The sequence below is a fragment of the Salmo salar genome, chromosome 08 (assembly GCF_965601325.2).
Source record: "Salmo salar chromosome 08, fSalSal1, whole genome shotgun sequence".
Classification (NCBI taxonomy): Eukaryota; Metazoa; Chordata; class Actinopteri; order Salmoniformes; family Salmonidae; genus Salmo; species Salmo salar.
The window spans coordinates 33790191-33796741 of NC_138298.1; the positions used below are offsets into that span (position 1 = coordinate 33790191).

The window sequence follows — 6551 nt, forward strand, 5'->3', positions numbered from 1 at the left end:
CTAAAAGTCATATTCCTATTAACTACCAGTGTAGTGAGACTTTATCATGATGCTACATCATACCGGACATATTTCTGCCTGCTTGAAGGCAAATAATTCAGATACACATGAAAACATGAAATGACGCAGGGAATCGATAGAACATCACTCAGAAATGAACAAAAACAATACAATATTTAACTTTACCTGAAGGCTGACCTGCTGATTGGACAGCGCCTCCATACAGGAAGGCAATGCATAGTGGGGCTCTGTGGCCTGTGGTTGAATGGACAACGTTTCTGTCTAGTAGCCAGCTACAAATACTCAGTTTGTGGGCAGTTAAACATTTTTTGGGCACAGTTGAGTAGCGTAAAATGCTTATATGGAAATAATTACAGTCACGCAGATCTTTAGAAATGGTAGGATCAATTGTAAATTGGCACTCATGAAAAACGTTGCCGAACCCCTGCTATAATGTATATGTTCATATAGTGTTTTTTGTCAAAAAGAAGTACAACATTACAGATATTTTCAGAGATGTGAGATAATTAACTTGCTCTCTGTAGTATCGTATAGCTTTGGAATCGTGACAGTACGTACTTTTGATGAAAATAGGCCTTTTCTCGACATAAAGTACACTGACTTTGAGAAGGGATTACGTGACGATTGGTTTAGCAACCACGTGACGCAGCATGACAATGTGAACGTGATTGCTCGACAGTCTGCTGGGTGGGGTGTTATACAGGCACACAGATCTTTAGAAATGGGAGGATCATTTGTAAATTGAAAAACGTTGCCGCCCCCCTGCTATAATGCATATGAAGTCCTTGTGGAGCGGTTCGTATAGTGTACTATGACAATTTTATTGTCTCGTGTGCTTCCCAACAAAATTGTTGCTTTGCATCCAGAGATGTTCATTATGATGTCTGCACCCAGCTCATTATGTATCTGCCTGTCTGCATTATTCACCAGGGAAAGGAAACATTCTGTGAATACTGAAGCATTGCATCAACAAGGTGGCTCTGATAATATTGAAACATTGTATAAATGAACAAGGCGGCTCAGAGAAACTGAAACATTTAGTATCAACAAGACAACTCTGAGAATATTCATATTGCAACATAGTAGCCAACATGGAGGCAGCACGGGCCAGCTTGTCTGTCTGATATTATTGTGTTGCCTACGCAGCATCTGGGTGCTCATTATATACTAAAACCAGCCCTACATCCACACTACAGCTAAATAACTTAGCAATATTTAATTACGTTATGCCAGCAATATTGATATGTTCATCTTTTCATTCAGGAAGATGGACAAGCAACACTGATGGAGTGAGAGGTGGAAATGCATTATACCAGAGGTAGGTAGACTACAGGTAGGGATTAGGATGCAGACAGAGCAACACTGATGGAGTGAGAGGTGGAAATGCATTATACCAGAGGTAGGTAGACTACAGGTAGGGATTAGGATGCAGACAGAGCAACACTGATGGAGTGAGAGGTGGAAATGCATTATACCAGAGGTAGGTCGACTACAGGTAGGGATTAGGATGCAGACAGAGGATATAGGCCTATTGTTTTATTTAACTAGGCAAGTCAGTTCAGAACAAATTCTTATTTACAATGACGGCCTAGGGTCAGAACAACTGCCTTGTTCAGGAGCAGAACGACAGATTTTTACATTGTCAGCTCGGGGATTCAATCTAGCAACCTTTCAGGTACAGGCCCAACGCTCTAACCCCTATAAGTAAGAAGTTTATTTTGGGCTCGCTAGGAGGCTATATCAGACCGCTTATACATTACTGGACTAGTAGGGTGAAAAACTATTGTTTTATTTTTCAGGGGTGCTGCAGCACCCTCATTACGCCTACTTCCTTCGGCTATGCTCTGTCCATTCCCCTCCTGTATCTCTCCACTACTCTCTCCTCTGCCCTCCCCTCCTCTCTCTCTCCACTACTCTCTCCTCTGCCCTCCCCACCCCTCCTTCCTCTCTCTCTCGTTCTCTCTCTATTCCTGACATGTAGCATCAGGCCTGTTGATCTTGACTCAGGTCACAGACCTCTGGCATCAACACTCCCCCCTTCTCCTGCTCTAACATCAGACCAATATTAAATAGATACATAAAATATACTCTCATTCATTTACATAGAGACAGATACAGTCAATCCCCAGATGGACAGTTAGACTACAGTAAAGTACATTTACAGGTGATCACATCATTATCCTGCTTTGAGACAGATTTTTACTGTCTGCTTCCAGTTGTATGTTCTTTTACTAACCCTGCAAATGGTAATATATCTTACAATATCAAAACATATCTCAGTAAGTGTTACAAGTGTATATTAATATAACAGCATCATACCTGTGCCCCAAAACAGGGTCATCAGTATCACTGCAGGTATCATATCTGTCTCTAATTGGGGTTACTGTCATGAAGAGTCGACTGAAGTGTGGAAAATACTGCTAGGCTATATGACTTCTCTCTCATTACTTCCTGACTTCTATGATGTGACAAACTTAAGCAGATGAGATCATTTAAACCCACCTACCTACAGGAAACACTGACATTAGAAAAACTCCACAGGAAACTGCTGGCAGAGCAGCAAAGGTACACATAGTGTGTGCTATAATATCACCTCTATCTTTCTACTGCTTGAGTTCACCTCGTAGAATATTGGCTTAATGTTCCAGCACCTAAATATAAACAGTACCAGCACCCAAAATGAGTACTGATGAGGTCTCATGTTAGAGCAGGAGAAGGGGGGATGTGGTGTAGAAGCTAGAGGTCTGTTACCCAAGTCAACTTAACAGGCCTGATGGTTTTGATGACTTCACTGGTGAGAAGTCAGTGATAAAAATATATTCATTTGATTTAAATGTTTCTCTCTCTCTCTCTCTCCTCCCCTGTCTCCTTCTACCAACCCAGGTTGTTAGTAAGTCCTATCTTTCTCTCTCATCTCTCTCCCTCCTCCCTTGTCTCCTTCTCCAAAACCCAGTCCGTCAGTGAGTAAGTCGTATCTCTCATCTCCCTCTCCCTTCACCCCCAGTTGCTCTCTTCCTCCCTTCTCCCCCCTCGTCGACAGATCTGATGCTGTATGACAGGGTTGGGATCAGGTAGGGAGCAGGTAGGGGTCAGGTTGGGGTCATTGTTGGGGTCAGGTCAGCCTACAGCTGTGTCTGTAAACAATGACCCTATATGGAAGTAAATGACTACAAACTACATTCAAGTCTTGAGTTTATTCAAGTAAAATAAGAAAAGGACAAAACAACATCAAGGTGTATCTGTTAGAAATCATCAATGACATCACATCAACTCACAAGTATCACAGTAGGATAGAAATTAACACTTGGTAGAATATATAACTTAAACATCCATGGTGGAGACATTAACACTTGGTAGATTATATAACTTAAACATCCATGGTGGTGACATTAACACTTGGTAGACTATATAACTTAAACATCCATGGTGGAGACATTAACACTTGGTAGACTATATAACTTAAACATCCCTGGTGGAGACATTAACACTTGGTAGAATATATAACTTAAACATCCATGGTGGAGACATTAACACTTGGTAGACTATATAACTTAAACATCCCTGGTGGTGACATTAACACTTGGTAGACTATATAACTTAAACATCCATGGTGGAGACATTAACACTTGGTAGACTATATAACTTAAACATCCATGGTGGAGACATTAACACTTGGTAGACTATATAACTTAAACATCCATGGTGGAGACATTAACACTTGGTAGACTATATAACTTAAACATCCATGGTGGAGACATTAACACTTGGTAGACTATATAACTTAAACATCCATGGTGGTGACATTAACACTTGGTAGATTATATAACTTAAACATCCATGGTGGTGACATTAACACTTGGTAGACTATATAACTTAAACATCCATGGTGGTGACATTAACACTTGGTAGACTATATAACTTAAACATCCATGGTGGAGACATTAACACTTGGTAGATTATATAACTTAAACATCCATGGTGGAGACATTAACACTTGGTAGACTATATAACTTAAACATCCATGCTGGTGACATTAACTTTTTCATAATGTTTCCAAATTGATTGTTTTTTCTAGAAGCATCTACCAGCTTGTTGTTGTTGTCATGATTGTTCCTGTTGGGTAGCAACTTCACCAGCTTGTTGTTGTTGTCATGGTTGTTCCTGTTGGGTAGCAACTTCACCAGCTTGTTGTTGTTGTCATGGTTGTTCCTGTTGGGTAGCAACTTCACCAGCTTGTTGTTGTTGTCATGGTTGTTCCTGTTGGGTAGTAACTTCACCAGCTTGTTGTTGTTGTCATGGTTGTTCCTGTTGGGTAGCAACTTCACCAGCTTGTTGTTGTTGTCATGGCTGTTCCTGTTGGGTAGCAACTTCACCAGCTTGTTGTTGTTGTCATGGCTGTTCCTGTTGGGTAGTAACTTCACCAGCTTGTTGTTGTTGTCATGGCTGTTCCTGTTGGGTAGCAACTTCACCAGCTTGTTGTTGTTGTCATGGCTGTTCCTGTTGGGTAGTAACTTCACCAGCTTGTTGTTGTTGTCATGGTTGTTCCTGTTGGGTAGCAACTTCACCAGCTTGTTGTTGTTGTCATGGCTGTTCCTGTTGGGTAGCAACTTCACCAGCTTGTTGTTGTTATTCTGAAGCATCTTGTGTGATGTAGGTCTTGTGGGGAGACGGTGAGAGAAGATGGATTATATTCATATGCTGTCCAGCTTCTGAATAACGTATGGTGCTAGAATGGAGAGGAGATCAGTAAACAACAGAACGCATGGTGCTAGAATGGAGAGGAGATCAGTAAACAACAGAATGTATGGTGCTAGAATGGAGAGGAGATCAGTAAACAACAGAACGTATGGTGCTAGAATGGAGAGGAGATCAGTAAACAACAGAACGTATGGTGCTAGAATGGAGAGGAGATCAGTAAACAACAGAACGTATGGTGCTAGAATGGAGAGGAGATCAGTAAACAACAGAACGTATGGTGCTAGAATGGAGAGGAGATCAATAAACAACATATTTAGATTCTCTTCACAACTAGACAGTTACAGTACATTTAACCTTAAAGTAAAATCCTAATTGCATATGTACTTACCTGTATAGACACACTTCCCATGGTTTGACAGAAAAAAACTAGCTACAAAGACTATTTTCCTGACTGTCTCTACTGATGGCCTCTAACAGCAGAATAAAATAAGTGGGATATTTAAACAGCACTGAAACAGAGCAGGTTTCTAGTTGACTATGTGTTGGAAATTGTTTCAATGCTGCCGTCTACAGATCTTCTAATGTATTGTAATACCACATGTACCAATACAGTAGAATTGACAGTGACACTGTGTAATGACACAATGACCCTCCATGGAATGTTCTGCTGCTGTTGTGCAACATTGTGACACCACTGACATGTTTACAGGTTGCCATGCCGACGAAAGAGAAGGTGTTGTCATTCTGTAATAAGGCCTTCACTTCAGTCGGGATGGCTAGTTGACTGCAGACAGGTTACACAGTATCAGCGTAGGTGTTAGGCTGTTTCTGCTCTCCTCCCTACTACTAATGGAATTGTCCTGCCAATGCAACGTATGAAAATGTATCCACTCACTACTGTAAGTCTCTCTGGAGAAGAGCGTCTGCTAAATGACTCACATGTTCAATGTAATGTTCAGTTTGACAATATCAATGGAATAGACCAAAGCAGAGCCATGTATTTAGATATGAATACATGACTCTGGGCAAAAACACAAACAGATCTGGGACCTGCCAGGCTACACAGTTGACATCATAGGGAAACCCGACTAGCTTCTGGTCCAATACTTACTGACTCGGAGCAGGGAGACATAGAGGAGAAAGTTCCTGACCGAAGACACCACATCTTCCTCTTCATCTCTTCCGGGTCCATCTTCGGCCCGAGTCCCTCCATTTTCAGCATCTTTAGTTAATTATCTGTTGGTGATGTGATGTGATCAGCGGCTGTCTGTCAACCAATAGCCTACTATGCTGTGTTATTAGCTAGAGCTAGACAGTCTGAGTACACTACATCCTGAATAGACACGAACATGCGTGTCTGAAATGCACCTTTAAGTTCAGTTGGAGCTGAAACGACGGATAGATATCTCGATTGAGGATAATGTCAGTATTTAGCTACGTTATTAGCTGTTTTGCTCACCAAAGGTGTAACAAAGTGAAAATGTAGAGTTTCCATCAACCTCGCGCGCAATGTAGATCTCAAAGCCTCAGTTCCGGGAGAGTAGTGGGTGAAACCATTCACTTCAGGAAAAGGGGTGATATAATTAACGTTTCCTTTCATTATGTGTTACTGAATTCCTAAAAATATTTGCTGCCATTGTAGTAAGGTTGGTAATATGAGAGGTCTTCGGACTTACCATTTTTGTATTATTTTCTTTGAAAGAACAACTAGTGGGTTTTGAGTGGTTCTCCCCTATTTGGGAAGTTGGTCTGCCTGCTCCTCAGGCTGAGAGAGATATTCTGACAGCAGGTTCCAGTCCTCTTCCTCTGTATATAAAAACTGTTTAAAACTC

General features: G+C 41.2%; 1 pseudogene across 1 annotated transcript; it reads right to left on the minus strand.

The window, feature by feature from the left end:
• Nucleotides 1-3200: 3200 nt before the first annotated feature.
• Nucleotides 3201-6253, minus strand: LOC106590955 (mitochondrial import receptor subunit TOM5 homolog; annotated as a pseudogene). Its single transcript, XR_014393098.1, has 2 exons — nt 5831-6253; nt 3201-4747 (listed from the first exon to the last, which is right to left on the minus strand). The product of XR_014393098.1 is annotated as a mitochondrial import receptor subunit TOM5 homolog (transcript).
• Nucleotides 6254-6551: the final 298 nt, after the last annotated feature.